Source organism: Melozone crissalis, unplaced genomic scaffold (assembly GCF_028551555.1).
Source record: "Melozone crissalis strain CALT ecotype California unplaced genomic scaffold, PUWL_Pcris_2 ptg000066l_1, whole genome shotgun sequence".
Taxonomy (NCBI): domain Eukaryota; kingdom Metazoa; phylum Chordata; class Aves; order Passeriformes; family Passerellidae; genus Melozone; species Melozone crissalis.
The window spans coordinates 3,385,801-3,404,266 of NW_026535844.1; the positions used below are offsets into that span (position 1 = coordinate 3,385,801).

Genomic DNA, 18,466 nt, shown 5'->3' on the forward strand with positions numbered 1-18,466 from the left:
TCCAGGCAAACGGTTCAAGGCAAAGCTGAGAACAGCAAATCAAATCCAAAACAGACAGAGAGTGCCATAACAGCAGGAGAGAGAACAAGAACAGAGTAGAAGTGCAGTGATGCTGGCAGGCCGTTCACTGCAGAGGCTCTTTCTTCTCCAGCTCATAAAAACAACACAGAAACAAAGCCCTGAGCATGGAGCCATTCCTGTTCTCACGCCCTGTTTGGAAGGACCATCGTGTCCCAGCCATGGAGTGACAAGCAGGATCCCTCACCTCCCGACTGACAGCTGCCATCTCTCCTTCAGCCATGCGTGTCTGTCTGACAATGTCCCGCAAAGTTGCTCCATCCATGTATTCCATCACCAGCCAGAGATCTCCATCAACAAGGAATCTGAAGAGGGAAACAATGGCATGGAGATGAAGGTGCAGAGCTCAATTCCCCCATGGAAAAGCCTGGAGTGGAGTTTTGTTTCTAGGTCACTTGTCAGTGAGGACAGAATCAGATGGAGAGACATTCCTGCAGGCTGCACAGCCCTTGAAATCTGCACAGTCTAAAGGAGAAGGAGACACCTGTGAGAAAGGAGAGGCCTTAGATGGCAAGCAGGTGAAAAATGCAGTTTAGCAGCAGCCCAGATCAATGTGGAACCACAACCCTTGGCCCCAGCTGGTTCAGCTTCTGAACTCATCATTTCCACCATTCCCTGCAGAACAAGGCAACACAACTGCCAGGGTTATCCAGGGGAGGAGGCTGTGCAGAACTTGGGACAAAAGCAGTCAGAAAACCTTTCAGAAAGTCCCTTCAGAAACAGGCAAGGCCAGTGAAAACTGGGCAAATGAGGCATTTCTGGAAACAAGAACCTGGTCTTCCTGGCATCTGTTGCAATGGAAAAGGGCTGGGAAGAAGAAGCCAAGGGAAATAATTTCTGCTGTGGTTTATCAGCACTTCTTGGGAGACACAGCAAACAGGGAGGAACTTGAAGGAAAAACCAAAGCAAAGCAACAAAAGCACATGGAGGGAGTGAACTGCCCGGCTGTTGTTTTGGGAAGATGTGGCTGGGTCAGGCATTTTCAAAACAGGCTACAGACTCTGGATGCCAGGAAAGGTTAATGCAGGGCCCGGGCACGGGATAAGAGCTGAAGCACTCACCTGTCCAAAGAGTTGACAATGTTGGGGTTCTTCTTGTCCCTCAGGAGCAGGATCTCATTCACAGCTCGTTCCCTGTTCTGCCCTCTGAGACTCATTTTCTTGATGAAGGGACATTGCAGCCTTTAACTGCAGGAGTCTGTGGCAGGAGGCCACAGCAAACACGGAGCGAGTCTTTTTGGAGTGACGGAGCCGGGCTGTGCCCTACTGCCTTGGGATGGGACACCAGAGCTCAGCAAGGGCCATTCCCACAGCCCAGTGCTCTGCCAGCTGGGGGCTGCTTACAGGACACATGGCCAGAGACATTTGGCCTTGCAAGCTCTGCAGAAATGGTCCCTCAGCTGTCAGCCTCAAAGCTCTAACAACATTCTCTGCACCTACAGTCTTCTCAAATGGCCTCAACACTCTCATTATTATTATTATTCAAACACATTTTTCAAGCAGGAGGTAATTCTGGTTCTGTGAAAACAGAGCAAAACAGCCAGGAACTCTTTAGCAATTCTACGGGATTTGGTCATGATTTCAGATCCAACTGCTCTGTCTGGGATTGCACAACAAAGCAAACACACACACCCATTACTCAGGTGATCCCTGTCACAGGCTGTCACTGACACCAGACCCAAACACAACTGCAGGATTTAGGAGAGAGCTTTGCTCTGGACATCCATCTTCTCATTTCTCTCCCTCTGTCTTTGAACAGCTGAACTTGGACTAAAATCCCGAACTGAGCCCAAGCAGGATCTTTCCCTAATTAGGGCTTGAAGTTCCCTTTGAAGATGAAAGGCAGGATGGAAAAACTGCTAAATAATGTTCCTGTCTGAGGCTGGGATGAAGATTAATGGGGCCTCAGTCTCCAGCAGCTGATGCATTCACACTTAAGCTCTGCTGGCCCCCAGAGCTGCAGCCACAGCTCCCAGCAGAGGGGAAAGCCCTGCAGAGCTGCCAGCCGTGCTGGGCGTGTTGGCACTGACCTCTCCTCCAGTGGCCCTGTCGAGTCCTTTAGAAACGGTTCCGAAAACAAAACAGCAGAGAAGAAAGAAGCAGCGCTTTAGGCCCTGGCAGTGAAAGCCAGCCCAGACAGGAGATCTCTGCTGCCTGCAGCGCTCACAAACACCTGGGTGCATTGACCCTTCCAACAGCAGCACAGCAGCCACCAGCCCTCTGCCATGCAAGGTGTGCAAGAGAAAACTGAGACCCAACATGAAGGAACTGGGCTGGAGCAAATCCCAAATGTCCACACTGAATTACTTTAGTTCCAAAGCTAGGAGGAGAAATGGGTGTCTAAACAACTGGAAAAGAATGCATTTCATCCTTTTCCATTTCCAGGCTAAGTCCTGCCTGTTCTACAAGGGCCCTGCCATCAGACAGGTGATGCTTTTTCCCCCAGAGTGCATCAGGTCTGTGTCTGTTACTGAATGTATGGGGTCTGCTACCTGTGCTAGAGTACAGCACTTATTGGTTCATCTCTGGTTTCTGTTTCTAAACCATTAGGTTGATAATCCTGACTGGTGGATATTATTTGAAGGAAAATATTTGAAAGAAATCTTCTTGAGAACTGTTTTCTGACAGTCACCAGATGGTGAGTTGCTCTTTTAGTCAATCCAGTTCCAGGGACAGAAGATCTTCCAGGTCCTGCTCCTTGCTGCAGGCAGGACACTGCCAGCCTCAGGGGCCTTTGATGGCACCGTCTGACCACAGTTATCAATTCTGATCAGGACTGAGAGACAGCAGGATGGTAGCCCAGTGCCTGAAGGTGCTTTGGGCTCTCCTGACCTCTCACTTGATCCTGCACCAGCACAACCCCCAGCCCTGCTTGTGCAGAAGTAGCTGCCGTGCACTTACCCTTGGCCAATCTGCTCCACTTCCAGGTATTTCTGGGCAGACTCCACCTCGCTCACGGTGTTCCCTGAAAGAAAAAACGTGGAAGACGCTCTCTCCCAGAGTGAGAGCCCGCCTTGCAGCAGAGCCAGAACCAGCCCCGCTCCCTGAGGCCGTGAGCCCCTTGGTGTCAGCTGGGGAAGGACAATAAATGGCTCTGTGACATTCAGCTGCAGAGCAACACTGTGTGCAGCTGATGCCCAGACACACACACAGCACCTGCTCGGGCACCCAGGAACAGAGCAGACGTACTCAGCTGCATCAGGCACCACTCCCCTCTCCCCTCTGGCCGCAGGGCTGTGCTGCTGTCAGAATGTTCAGCCCAGGATCCCACAGCGGAGGGAGCTTCATTGTCCTCTTCCCAAGCAGAGGGAGCTTCTCCATCCTCCTCCCAAAATGCTGCAGCTTCTCCATCCTCTTCCCAAAATGCTGCAGGTTTGCGATCATCTTTCCAAGCCAGGGGATGTTCACTGACCACTTCCCATGCTGGGAGATGTTCACTCTCCTCTTCCCAAGACACAGGATGTCCTCCATCCTCATCCCACACCAGGAGATGTCCTCCATCCTCATCCCACTCCATGGGAGCTTGGCCATTCTGGTCCCACACCAGGGCACATCCACCACCCTCGTCCCACGCCAGGAGATGTCCCCTGTCCTTGTCCCACCCCGCGGGAGCCTCGCCATTGCATTCCCACACCGCGGGATGTTTGCCCTCGTCCCCCAGAGCAGCGGGAAGTTCACTGTCATCTCCCGGCACTGAGGGAAGTTCACCATGGGCCCCCAGAGCAGCGGGAAGCTCACTGCTGTCTTCCTCCTCTTTGGAAGCAGAGGGAGCCCCAGGAGGTGCTGGTGCTGCTTTTGTGCCCTGAGGACAGACGGCAGCGTGAGGGACGGGAAGTTCTATCTCAGTTATCACCTTATTTATCCTCAGCTGCACATCCAGCTGCACTGAGCAGAAATTGGGTTTGGAGCTGTTCCAACTAACAATGGGCTAAAGTCAACATTGCCACTTATTGTTGGGAATTCGATATTCCACCATGGCTAAAGCCAGCAAGCAATCCTCTGCCTCCAAAGCCAGACCTGCAGCTCTTCAAAAGCTCTTCAGCAGAAAAGGAGAAAACTGCCGGGGATCCCTTTGCTGCTGCTGCTGCTGTAGGCACTGACAGGAACTTTCCTTCAGCCTCCCAGGCTGGCACTCGGCTGCCACATGCCGAGCTCACAACTTGCTGCACAATTCCAAACACCAAAGGTTCCTTTCCCACTCACCGAAGGAGGAGCTGCTCGGAATCCAGACATGAGGTGCCCTGCGATGGGAGAAGGAACATGAACCAGATGCTGTTAGGAGAAAAACTGCCTGTGGTGGGAAATGCCACGGAGCAAGGCAACCCCGAGAGAGCATTTTGCTTTCACAGCATCCCTCCAGGAGCCACAGTCCCTTCCCACAGCAAGCAAGAGAACAGCACAAAATACTGGGCTGGGTCAGTTCTTGGCTGGAGCAGCAAAGGGAGGGAGCTCCAGGCTCTGCTGGCTTAGACTCTCTGCCTGAGGGAACAGAACCCCCCAGGGCTCATTGCAGATGCTGTGCATGCCCCGCTGGCTGCAGACACCCCCTTTTTCAGCTGCAACTGCTGGCAGGAGCTCTCCCAAAGCAATGGTGTCTTCATGGCAATTTGGTTCCAAAGTCAACTCAGCTCCAGAGGAAGAACAGAAAGCACACAGCAAGCCCAAAGCCACAGATGCTGCAGTGAGGGAAAACCTCGACTTACGTGCCAAGTGGGTCAAAAAATACCCCGAATAAGCCACAGAGTACAGAGTGCAAACTGCAGCAGCCACGTGCTGGAGCACTTTGGCTGCGCTGCACACGTCTGCAGCCTGTAGCCCTGCAAGCACAGAAGGACACCCGTCAGGGCTGGGCTGGCTGCTGAGAATGCCTCGGGCAGGAGGATCCTCCGGCAACGAGCCCAGAGCCACTCTGGGCACTGAGGCCTCCGTGTCCCACAGCAACGGGAACACCACGGGGACGTGGCGCTGTTCCTGTGACATCCCAGCAGCAGCTCGCTCAGAAACCGCCTGGAAGGTTCTCCTGTGTCACAAAGGAGCACAAAGGACCCTCCCAGGGCACAGCCCATGGCCCAAAGGCTGCAAGAGGAACTCGGAAAATGCAGCAAACAAGGACACCCCACAACCCAGCCTGAACACTGAGGACGAACAAGGACCGCACCAAACCAAAGGAAACGTGACCTTTAGTCACTGATAGTTCTGACTAAAAGCAGCAAGCCTTGTTCCATCTGGGATCTTTGTTCTAGTTCTAAAAACAAGCAAGGTTCTCCAGTCTAAATACACAGAAGGCAGAACTGGGGAGGAGGCGGGATTAGGAAGGAGGAGGAGGAGGAGGAGGGAGAGAGGAAAAGGAGGAGCAGGAAGAGGAGGAGCAGGAGCAGGAACAGGAGGAACAGGAGGTTCCAGTGCCCCTGTGGCCGCGGCTGCGGGACCATCGCCCCCAGCTCGTCCTGCAGGTGAGCGGGGAGGGGGAGCTCGTCCCAAATCCATCAGGGGGGTCCCTGAGAGGGTTTTTTATTGGGGTGTGTTTGGAGCTCGCAGATTGTGGATTTGAGCCCCAAATATCACCTGGTGTCCCTGGGAGGTTTTTTCCTCTGTGTGTGTAGGTTTGGATCTTGCAGGACCCCAAAGCTGAGCCCCTTGGGGGATCTTTGGGGGCCCACGTGGCCATTGCCCAGTATGGGCAGGGGAGGACATTGGTCCTGGGGACCCCCGGGAGAGCAGAGGAGGGGAACCCCTGGGACCCCCAGAGTGGGGAGAGCAGAGAGGGGCGATCCCAGAGCTGGGGGACCCCAGCAGCCTGGAAAGGGGGGGAGCCTGGAGAGGGACCCCTGGGATCCCTGGGATCTCAAAGTAAAGCATCAGGGTAGAAAGGACCCCATGGACCCCCAAAAGCCCCTGGATCATCCCTAAGCAGGACGCCGGAGAATGGAGAACCCCTGGAACCATTGGACCCCTGTGATCCCAAGAAAAGGAAACTTCTGGAACCCCAAAAGTGGAGAGATCAGCAATAGGGAACTCCTGGGAGAGTTTTTTTGGGCTAAATCTTGATGTGTGGAGATTTTCATGGACACAAGACTCCTGCTGAGTTCCAGAGATGGACCAGGCCAGGATGAACCTCTACTCCAAGGCGCTCCCACCTTGGTTTCCCCCAAACCAGGGTTTGTCATTCCCAAGCTGTGGCCAGATGGAGGAGGAGGAAAAGCCCCAGAGATCCCTCACAAGGAGGGGCTGCAAACCCAGCCCAGGGAGGCGTGAGGAGGAAAGAGCCCCCCTGAGCCAGGAAGGCGGCCGGAGATGCAGCCAGAGCTCAGAGCTGGTGGAGAAGCCTCATGGCAGGGAGAAGCCCCACAAGTGCTTGGAATGTGGGAAGGGTTTCAGCTCCAGCTCCACCCTGATGGAACACCTGAACATCCACACTGGGGAGAGGCCCTGGGAGTGTGGGGAATGTGGGAAGAGCTTCAGTGGGACCTCCGACCTCAGCAAGCACCACAAGATCCACACTGGGGAATGGCCCTAGGAGTGTTTGGAATGTCAGAAGAGCTTCAGGTGGGATTGAGAGATCGTCACTCACCAGCACTTCCACACCAGGGAGAGGCCCTGCGAGTGTCCCGAGTGTGGGAAGAGCTTCGTGCGCTGCTCCAGCTCCATCCCCCTTGGGAGAATCTCCCCTGGATGATCCCCAGTGACCCCCGTTGGGCAGAGCCCTGGTGACCCCTGTTCTGGCTGATCCGTGTTGGGCAGGGGGAAGGTGTTGGAGAGATTTCTTTCCCTTCTCCTTGTGCTGCTGTGATTTGGTTGGTAATAAATTCCCTCCGTGTGTCCAGGCCAGGTCTGTTGTGCCCGTGCGGGATTTGCTGAGGGATCTCTCCCGGTCCTTGTCCCCACGCAGGAACCCTCAGTTCCATTTTCTGTCCCTGTGTGGCTGCGGAGGGCAGGGACAGAGCGGCTCTGGGGGTGACAGGCATCGGGCCAGCGTCACCGCTCGCCACGGGCAGCCCTGAGATGCCGCGCACCTGGGCACGCATTGCTGCGCTCACCTGAGCTCCCACCTGCCCAGCGCCCCAAGGTTCCCCCTGCCCAAAAAACCCCCAGCCCGGGGCTGCAGCGTCCCGGAAAGGCCTCAGCCAATGGCAGCGCAGGCAGGAGGAGGCTTAGCCAATGAGAGCTCGGGGCGTTGGATTGCCTCATCGGTTGCCGGGCAGAGCCCGCGGCCCATCGCTGCCCAGAAGCGGCGGCAGCCAATGAGAGCGCGCGGCGCTGCCGAGCCCGCCCTGCTCCGGACTGGCGCTCCCAGCGCAGCGCGGCTGCTTTGGGGCTGCTGCTCCCTGCCCGGCCCCGGCCATGGGGCGAGGGGCGGCAGCCGGGGCCCTGTTGGTGGCACTGGTGGTGCTGGGAGCCCCCCCGGCTGCGGGCGCGGAGCTTTTGGGTGAGCGGGGGGCGGGAGGCGCTGGGACAGCGGGGAGAAGGGGGAAAGGGGGCGAAGGGGGGAGCTCGGAATGGAGGGGGAGGAGGAGGGGACCCCCCAAAGGGAGAGCGGGAGGGGAGGGGTGGGAGAGGGTGGGGAAGAGGGCAAAAGGGGAGGGCGGGACCTCAAAACTGATCGCAATGGGGACTGGGGATTGGGGAATTTGTGGGAAAATGGAGAAGTGGCACCCCAAAGTGATTTGGGGAGCGGCCGGAGATGGGAGGGGAGAGGATATGGAAGGGGAAATGGGAGAAGGGCGGCAAAGAGGAAGCGGCAGCTCGGGCAGGATGGTCCCATGGCGGCCGAGGGGCACAGGGGGTGCGGAGTGGGGATCCGGGGTGGCCCCGGAGCCCTGGGGGTGCTGGGGGAGGGTGTTGGAGAGGCACCCCCCGATCTATGTTCTGCACACACAGGGGTGTCCCAAAGGATGACAAAGTCCGAGTGTTACTTCATTAACGGCACGGAGAAGGCGAGGTACGTCCAGAGATCCATCTACAACCGGGATCAGTTCATAATGTTCGACAGCGACGTGGGGCACTTTGTGGGGTTCACCCCCTATGGGGAGAAGTTGGCCAAGCGCTGGAACAGCAACGCCGTATTCATGGAGGACAGACGGACTGCGGTGGACTGGTTCTAGCGGTGCTGGTACAAGAATTTTACCCCGTTCATCACGGAGCGCCGAGGTGAGCGCGAGGCAGAGCGTGTACCCTCGGGGCCTGCCCTGCCAGTGACCCTGGAGCCCCTCAAAATCTCCCTGGGCATCGGCCCAGAGCCCTCAGCCCTCCTTGTGCCGACCCCCGGGGTCTCCAGATCCTCCCAGTCCCTCCCAGTGCCCCCCCGCGCGTCCATTTCAGCGACCCGTAAATTTGACGCTTGGCAACCAATGAGATCGCATCCTGTTCATGACTCATCTGTTGCCAGGCAGATCCGCAGCACGGAGTGCCTCGCGCCGGACTCGACCTCCCAGTGCCGCGCACTTCATTCCCAGTTCCTCCCAGTGCCACCAAGATCCCTCCCAGTGCCATTCCAGTCCCTCCAAGACCATGCCCAGTTCCTCCCCAGTCTCTCCCAGTCCATTCCCAGTCTCCTCCCAGTTCATTCACAGTTCACTCTCAGACCTCCACCCTCTCTCCCAGTTCCCCCAATCCTTCCCATCTCTCTGTGTCACCCAACTCCCTCCCAGTCTCTCCCACTCCCTCCCAGCACATTCCCAATTCATCCGAGCCCATTCCCAGTCCCTCCCACCACATTCCCCAATCCATTCTCTGTCACTCCGAGTCCATTTCAGTCCGTTCCCAGTCCCTCACCAGCCCAGCCCAGCCCTCCCCTCTCTCTCCCAGTGCCCCCCAGCTGATCCCAGTGTGTCCCCGCTCTCTCTCTTGCTCTCTCTCCCAGTGCCCCCCAGCGTGTCCATCTCGCTGGTGCCCGCCTCGAGCTCCCAGCCCGGCCCCGGCCGCCTGCTCTGCTCCGTGATGGATTTCTACCCTGCTGCCATCCAGGTCAGGTGGTTCCAGGGCCAGCAGGAGCTCTTGGAGCACGTGGTGGCCACCGACGTGCTCCCCAACGGGGACTGGACCTACCAACTGCTGGTGCTGCTGGAAACGCCGCCCCGGCGCGGGCTCATCTACAGCTGCCAGGTTGAGCACGTCAGCCTGGAGCAGCCCCTGAGGCGGCACTGGGGTACGGGGGAGCCCCTGGGGGTGCTGGCAGAGCCACTGGGCTGTGCTGGGAGCCACTGGGAGGGAGCTGGAGAGAGCCGGGCTGGGACTGTGAGAGGAGCTGGGGGCTGGGCAAGGCCTGGGAAGGGGTTTGGGGGATGCTGGGGAGGGTGGGATGGGCTGAGGGGGATCCTGGTGGGCACTGGGAGGGAGTTTGGGGGCGCTGGGTGTGACTGGGAGGGAGTTTGGGGGTGCTGGGTGTGACTGGGAGGGATCGCAGTGAGCCCCGAGGGGCTGGAAGGAGATCGGCGATGGCAAAGCGGGGCTCGCCATGAGCTCGGTTGTGCTGGGCACAGCCTGGGAGGGCTCTGGCTGAGTCCTGCTGGGGCTGCCAAGGGACTGCGAGAGGCTTTGGGGGTCCTGGGGCGCTGGGGGCACCTGGGAGGGGGCTGTGGGATGCTGAGAGGGACGGGAGGGGCTTTGGTGGCTCCTGGGCAGGACAAAAAGGGATCGGGGGAGGTTTCAGGGGGTCCTGGCTGGGCTGGGGGCCACAGGGAGGGCGCTGGGAGGGGCTCGGGGTGTCGGTGAGAGGTTTTGGGGGTGCTGAGCCCTGCGGACCCCCCAGAGATGCCGCCGGACGCCGCCCGCAGCAAGATGCTGACGGGCATCGGGGGCTTCGTCTTGGGCTTCGTCTTCCTGGCGCTGGGGCTCGGCTTCTCCCTGCGCAAGAAGGTCAGGGCGGGTGCCGGGGGTGGCGTCCCCCCCGTGGCGGAGCGTGTGCGCTCCCGCCGGGGCCCCCAGCCCGGTGTCACCCCCTTTTCTCTGCCCACAGAGCTCCTGAGCCGGCGGCGGCCGCAGCCCCTCCCCGTGGGCTCGGACCCGGCCGGGACCCGCCGCTCCGTCCCCGCTCCGCTGATTTTGGGGGGGTCCCGTGTCCCCCCCAGCCCCGCTGGCGCTCTGCCCCCGCCCAGTGCCTGCTCCCAGTGCTCCCAGTAAAGCTTCCCAGTTGGCCCCGGGGCCGTTTATTGGGGGTGATGGGGAGGGGTTTGGGGGGGGCGATGGGGAGGGATCTGGAAAGAGGGAGGGGGACAAAGGGTGGGGGCTGGGCCCGGGGGGAGCGGGAAGAGGAGGTGGAGGAGGAGGAGGAGGAGGAGGAAGAGGAAGAGGAAGGATCAGGAGAAAGGCCGGAGAGAGGAGGAGAAGGAGGCAAGATAAGAAGAAATGAGGAGGAGGTGAGGGAAGGAGGAACTGGAAAGAAGAAGAAGAGCAGGAAGAAGAGCAGCAGCACCAGAACCTCGCCGTTTTTCCACGCCCCCAGAGCTGCAGCCCCCCTGGCCCCGTCAGCATCGCCCCCTCCCCACATCCTGCACTGAGCAGGGAGGGAGAGCTCAACCCTTGTTAAGAATAGCTAATTAATTTAAAATAATAGTTTTTAATTCTAATAAAATGTTATTTTATTTTATGAAAACACCATACAACTTAAATTTATATAATTTAAAAAATAATTTTATATTGGTGTAAGAGTCGGTTCCGAATTTTCCCTCGTCTGCCTCAGGATCGTCATTTGGGGACCACTAAGAAAAGACCACCCCTGTCTTAAATCTCTGGCTCCAAAGGAGAAAGTCACATGCCAACAACGCCCTAGATCTGAGAGCGTTGCTAAGCCATTGTTCTCACAGGTGTTGTTTGCTGTGTGCTACACTGAGCCCAAGGAGAAGAAGAAGGGGGCACCGGGCCCTTTGTGCAACAACAGCCTTGGAAGCTGTCCCACCTCTCGGCCTGGCTGGACTTCTCCTGAGTTTCAGGTGGTCCCCCCACAGAAGACCCTCACCTGTTTTACAACCACCGTGACAGACAGACTGGGATGGAAGGAGCCTCTCCATCAAGAACTGAGACATGGAACCCCCATGTGAAAAGGCCCCTCTGCTCCTTCCAAGGACTGGGACTGAAACCCCCACCCCGGGGCAGGTGTGTGGGGGAGGCAAGCTGACCAAAGCGAGATGTTTGCCTGCAGGTTGTGACCGCTGGACCAAGAAGACAATGGCTCTCGTTTACTGCCGAGAGCATGGACTACCTGTTACTTCTATTCCTTATTTTATCTGTATCCCCCCCCTCGTAATTTCCAATAGAGTTATCATAATAAAAACCTCTGAGTTAGCAAGAGACTTCGAGATCTCCCCGACGCAACAGGTGGATCCTCGACTGGACTGGACCAAAGGAGTTTGTCTCTACGTTTGGCAGCCCTATTCCCTCTCTCTTCCTTTATCTTTTCTCTCCCTTAATCCCTTTATTGCATTTTGCTGTGGTCATTCAATAAAGGTGCATTTGTTTCGATTATCATTGCAAACCCCCTTGTACCGTGTCGGTTCTTTTTGCACCTTGAGATCAAATCCACGAACCATCACGAAACCCGTCCATCACGAAACCCAATCCATGAGGACGGATTGTGACACCCCCCGAGGACCCCTCCCCAAATTCCTCCCCAAAGCATCCCCAACATCCCCAGACCCCGCTAAAACCCCCTTAAGTTCCCCCCAGACCCTCTCCAAATCTCCTCAAGACCCCTCCCCAAATTCCCCTCACGACCCCTCCAGGACCCCTCACCTGTCCCTGCACCTCCTCAGCAGCTGCCGGAGTCCCCCGTCCTCTCCCAGCGCCTCCCCCGCTCTCTCCAGCGCCTCCCGCAGGACCCGCCCGAGCCCGGGGCGGCTCCCGGGGGTCCCTGAGGGGGTCCCGGGGGGCGGGGCGGAGGGAGGGGGCGCCCGCTCCATGCCCGGCCCCGGGGTCAGGGGGCGCAGCTTCGGGCTCGGTTCTGATTGGCTGGTACGCGTGGGGAGGGCGGGAGTTGCTATGGGGAGTTGGCCAGTGATTGGTTGGTTTCGTAGAGGGTGCGGTGATTGACAGGAGATGGGCGGGGGAGGCGGGTTTGCCGAGGGGAGGCGCACGGTGATTGGTTGGATAAAGGCAAAGAAGACGGGAGCTGCTGAGGGAAGACGCCCGGTGATTGGTCGGTTCAGGACGAGAGAGGCGAGAGTAGCTGAGAGGAGAAACGCGGTGATTGGATTGTTCGGTGTGAGAGGTGGGAGTGTCTGAGGGGAGGCATGCAGTGATTGGGTGGATCGGTGCACAGAGAGGCTGGTGTTCCTGAGGGGAGACCCGCGGTGATTGGATGGTTTGGAGCAGGGCGCGCAACTACTGGTTGAGAAAAGTCCGGGATTTTTAAGGGAACATTCCCAGACTTTTGGGGGGAAACTCTCAGATTTTTAAGGAAAAATTCCCGATTTTTGCAGGAGAAATATTCCTGGAGCTTTTGACCCTACGTGACCCCAAATAACTCAAATAACCCCAAAACACTTGGAAAAAACCCCCAATAACCACAAACAACCCCAAACAATACCTAGAAATCCCCCAAATAACCCCAAAAAACGAAAAAAACCCCTCCACCAAGTTAAAGCCAAAAAACCCGTAATGATATCAAGCACACCGAAAAAAACCCCATATACACCAACATTAACCCCAAGAACCCCAAATACTTCCAAATAAACCCACATAAACCCAAATAAGCCCAAACAAACACTAATACTTTCAAATAAACTCAAATAATTCCAAATAACCCCAAATAAACAAGAAATAAACCCAGTAAAACCCAAGATAAACCCCAAATAGTCCATCAATAACCCCAAAGAAACCCCAAACAAACCCTAAATAAACCCAAATAAACCCCAAGAATCCCCAGTTCCTCACGTCCCCACCCCAAAACAGATCCCGACCAATCAGAACGCGCGGCACTGACGACGTTCCAACTGCTGGGCTCAAACTCAGAGCACGAGCCCCGCCCAGCGATTTTCAGCCAATCAGCACACGGCCCGACTCTGACTCATCACTTGCCAGCCGCAGACCAAGGCCTCTCACTGCGGCAAATACTCAGAGATCACGCGGAGTAATTTCCAGCCAATCAGAGCGTGTCTCGCTGATGACTCATCAGTTGCCAGGAGCAGATTTGGGGAGGGGGGAAGATGACCCTGGGGATGGGCTGGGGACTCCAAATTAATCCAAAACGGGGTCGGGACCCAAAAACGGAGCAGGAGGGGCCTGGAGCCCCCAAAACCAAACACGGGGGAGGGGATTGGGGGAACGATCGGAAAGGGGAGGGAGAGAGGGGAAAAGAGGGTTGGGACCCCAAAATTGAGCTGGGAGGCGATGGGACCCCCAAATTGAGGTGGGAGGGGAATGGGACACCAAAATTAAGCTGGGAGGGGACTGGGATCCCAGAACTGAGCTGGGAGAGGGATGGGACACCCCAAATTGAGCTGGGATGGGGGTGGGACCCCAAACAGGAGGAAGCCAATTTTGTTCCTAGGATATGTAAATGAGTTTATGGATATGCAAAGAGTCTCTGAATATGCAACAGGCTGATGTCATGCGAGACAAGGACCATCGAGCAAAGGTTGTTATGGCCACCAAGACGCGCCAGTTATTTTCGGGGACACCCCTCAATTATTCTGGCTTGATTACATCAGCCTGTTGCAGATTCATAGACCCTCATGCATAACAATAAACTCATTTACATATTTCATGAACTATTTTATATGGCCCATCCTTCGATTACTACTACTACTACTACTACTAATATTAATAATAATAATAAAAATAATTTGAAATTAAAGGGCTCTCAGGAAAAGATATGGGAGTAGAAATAACAGTTCTTTATTAGGAAAAACTAAAAATACAAACGCAGTAGTACAAACAAAAAAACAACAGTGACAGAGTCAGAATCCTCTTGGAATCCAGTGAAAAAGGTTGATCCCTTGGAATCCAGTGGGAAAAGGGCTGATCCCCTGGGAATCCAGTGGAAAACGGCTGATCCTCTTAGAATCCAGTGGGAAAAGCTTGATCCTCTAGGAATCCAGTGAAAAATGACGGTGATCCTTTGGAATCCAGTAGGAATAGGGCTGATCCTTTGGGAATCCATTTCTTACCACCCAAAGACAGGGCACAGGAAGTGGAGTTTTTATCGGGTATCCCAAGGGTGGAGTTGGGGTTGGGGTCAGGGGAGGAGTTCTTAGCAACACAAGAAGGGTGACATTAAATTCCTGCCTCATAGCAACAGCAGCACTCCACACAGAACCTGTCCCCAAATCCTAAATTCCCTCTAAAACAACTGAGAAATTATGGAACCCAGATATATTCAATCAATTTCCTTCATTTAACCCAGTTTTGGGTGTTTTTAAAGGATGAAGGTGAAGTAGAGGAAAATTAAGGCCAAACAAAAAGTAGAAGCAGCCAGGTGTGTCCCCAACATGGATCACAGGGAATGTGAGTGACCAGAGCTGTGCCCAAAGTGCCTCCTCCAGTGGGGGACGGAGCTGGAGCAGCGCACGAAGCTCTGTCCGCACTCGGGGCACTCGCAGGGCTTCCCTTAGTGGTGCCTCCATTGGTGTTTGGTCAAGTCAGAGCTCTGTGAGAAGCTCTTCCCACACTGGGGACACTCATAGGGCCTCTCCCCAGTGTGGATGCGCCGGTGCCTGATGAGGTTGGAGTTGTGCTTGAATCCCTTCCTGCAGTCAGGGCACTGGAAGGGCCTCTCCTCTGTGTGAATCCAATACTGCCGGAGGAGATGGGAGCTGTTCTGAAACCTCTTCCTGCATTTATCACACTCGTAGGGTCTCTCCCCAGTGTGGATGCGCCGGTGGGTGACGAGGGCACAGTTGCGCTTGAATCCCTTCCCGCAGTCGGGGCATTGGAAGGGCCTCTCCTCTCTGTGAATACGATAGTGCTGGAGCAGATGGGAGCTGGTCGTAAACCTCTTCCCACACTTGGAACACTCGTAGGGCTTCTCTCCAGTGTGGATCCTCTGGTGCTTCATCAGGCTGGAGCTCACGCTGAAGCTCTTCCCACACTCCCCACACTCGTAGGGCCGTTCCCCAGTGTGGATCCTCTGGTGCCTGATCAGGTTGCAGTTCCACCTGAAGCTCTTCCCACACTCCACGCACGTGTGGGGCTTCTCCCCATCATGGAGCTGCTCATGGAGCACCAGCTCCGAGCTCTGGCTCCGTCTCCGGCCGCCTTCCCACCCCCGGCTGGCTCTTTCCCCCTCAGATCCCCGCCGGCTGCGTTTGCAGCCCCTCCTCGTGCGGCATCTCCGGGGCTTTTCCTCCCCGTTGGCTTCCTGCGCCGTGGAGCCGCTCAAAACGGCCTCTGCCACCAGGTTCTGCTGCGGGCATTTGTCCTCCCTGCTCTCCATGCTCAGCTCCTGCTCTGGGGGAGGAAGGACAAGGACAGGATGGGATTTGCCTCCGTGCCACAGGCAAGGGCAAGGAGATCCCCCCAGGGCTGAGCTGCAGCCGGGGCTGTGCTGGGCTGGGAGATGGAGCAGCACAGAGGGGAAAGGGGCACTCATCGTCAGTTCGGGGCTGTGCACAAATCACAAACAGGACTGGACTGCTGGGAATGCGTCCTGAGCTGTGTGATTTTCCAACCATCTGTCTCATTACTTGGTTATGACAATGGGAAGATGCCTGTAGCTCACTTCACAGGTAGCAGACAAAGGACTTCATGTTAAAACTTTAAAAGGTTTTTGACCAATCACACAAAGCAAAAGAATATTGACAGTAGTTCTATCCAAGCACTATAAGCTCATTGAGGGTTAAAAAAAATGCTTGCTTATTTCAAGTACAATACCTGCTTGTAAGCCTTAAAAAACAATGCACAGAGCTCCACTATTAAGCTTGGAACTTCCTAATATCTTGCTAGATACACTTTTCCGCAGGTTAGGGAGTTATTCTAGATAAGTGTTAATACACACAGACCATTGCTCTATTCCTCCTTACTTTCTACTTCTTATATAATTTTTCTGCTGATCAATCTATTGCCTGCTACAAAGCTCAAATCAGTTCTACTGTCTCTGAGGTTTGTCTTTTGCAGCTTTCTCAAAACCATCTGATTTTAAGCATTCCAGACACACTGATTTCCTCCTCACCTGCCTCATTGTCCTGGGGCATCTTCCTCTTCCTCGCAGCCTCCCAGGAGTTGGCAATGGGAAATCCTGGTTTGGGGCAAACAAGGGATGAGCACATTGAGTTTGAAGGTGCCTCTGCCCAAGTCCATCTCTACAAGTCACTGGCCATTTGGGCTCCAGGAAAACCTCCCAAAGACCCAGATTCAGCCCGGAAAAAGCCTCCCAGGAGTTCCCTGTCCCTTCCCCCTCTTCTCTGGTGTTCAGGAGGTTCCCCCCTGTCCCAGCTGCTGGGGGTCACGCTTGGATTGGGGGTCCCCCTTGTGCCCGGTGCCGACCCTACCCAGGCTGCTGGCAGTCCCAGCAATGCCAAAAGCTCCCCCCGCTTCGCTCTCCCCATTTCGGGATGCCGGGGCTGTTTGGGCTCCCGGGCTCCCTTCTCCCCTCATTCTCTGCTCTGGGCTGCAGCGGCTCCAAGGAGTCCCCCCTGCCCCTCTCCAGGCTCTTGAGGCTTCCGCCAATGGCGGCGCTCCCCCCTCTCTGGGCTCCCCACTTTGGGCTCCTGGGGGACACAGGGCTCTGCTCCTCCAGGCTGCCTCTGCCGGCAGCCGCCACCGCCACCCCCCGATGTCTCCCCAAGGGGCCTTTTCCGCTCAGCCTTGGACTCCTTCATTCTCCAAACATCCCCCAAAAACCCCAACCCAGGGACACCCCGGGATATCCGGCCGAGCTCCCCCTCTCTGCTCACTGGCGCGATTGGGGGGACAATGATCCCACAGGTGGGGGCTGCGAATTCAGGCAGGGATCGACCGCGTGGTTCCCTACCTCGGCTCAGCCTCGATCTGCCTTTGTCCCTCAGCTTCCTCCCGCTCCTCCTCTTCCTTCCCCCCTCCTCCTCCCCCTCTGTCTTACCCCCACCTCCTTCTCCTCTTCCATCTCTCCCATTCCATCCCATCTCCTCCTCCTCCTTGCTAACACCCCCTCCTTCCCCTCCTTCCATCGCTGCTCTCTCTCCGCCTTCATCGCTCCTCTTCCATCCCTACCCCTGCTCCTCCCCTCTAACCCCACCTCCTCCTCCCCCTTCATCACTGCCCTTACCTCCCTCCTCCTCCTCCCCCAGCAGCAGCCACACCCTCGGTGCCCCGTTCCCGCAGCCCTCGCAGCCCACAGCAGGAGCGGGGATGGAGCCGGGACAGGTCGGGATGGGCAGCGCGGGGCTCTCGGCTGCTCCCAGCTGCTGCGGGCGGGGGGAACCCGGCCCGGGCCAAAGGAGAGGCAAACTGGGCAAACTGGGGGCAGAGCACAAAGCTAAGGATGCAGCAGAAAATGGAGATGAACGAGTTATGGTAACATTAACTCCAAACCAGGAAAAACTGGAAATTCCAAAGTTTAGGGAAGCCGAGAAAAAAGATTTAAACACGACAGGAAGTGAACAAGATAAATCAGGGAAATGGAAACTTCTTGATGGAAGAAAATTACTTAATAAATGTGCTTCTAAGAAAATATTAGAAGACATGCATCAGAAAACCCACTGGGATACTCAAGCTTTGTGCGATTATTTTTTAAGGAACTATGGGCACACTGCGATTTTTGGAGTTGCAAAGCAAGTAACTGAAAGATGCTTAATTTGCCAAAGGATAAATAAAAAGGTCAAGAGAAAAAAAACATTAGGAGGTCGTGAGTTAGCTCATCGATCATTTCAATGTATCCAAGCAGAAGTTTAGATTTCTTAGGCTCTGGATTTATTTGTAAAAAAAACCATTTACCTAGAAGAGAATATGAAATATGTTAGACAGAGGATTATAGAAGAATAAAAATCTTAAAAGTATGAGTAACCTCCGAGAAAAATAAAAGGGGAAATGAAAGGGAAGGGAAAAAGAGGAAAATCAGAAAGAGAGTGGGATCCTCTGCAGGTCTTGCCTCCTCCGTTCGCGGCCCAGGCGCCTGTCCCGGGTCCCGGCTCGCTGCCCGCCTCAGCTCCGCCTGCCCCGGTTTCCATCCCAGGTGCGGCCTCACTGCCCAGGGCAGCTCCACCTGCCCCGGCGCTGTCGCTCAATTTGTGTGCCCTGCTCCCACTGCCTGGCCCGCGGCCGCTCTGCCGGCCATGCTGGGCAAGATGGGGGTTGCTCTGTCCTGCCGCCTGCTCCAAGGTCGCCGCGCCCACCGCACCCAGGGGGGGTCCCAGCCATCCCATCCCCGGCTGCCCTGCCCGTGCCACCTGCGCTGGGCACCGCCGCTGCTGCCGGGCTCTCCCACCTGCCTTTGCTCTGCCGGCAGCTGCCGGATCAGCCGCCATCAGCCATGTGGGGGC

The 18,466-nt window shown here is 56.1% G+C and overlaps 1 pseudogene; it reads right to left on the minus strand.

The window, feature by feature from the left end:
• The window catches only part of LOC128945470 (zinc finger protein 208-like), a 463,302-nt pseudogene that overhangs the window by 161,209 nt on the left and 283,627 nt on the right, over positions 1 to 18,466 (minus strand).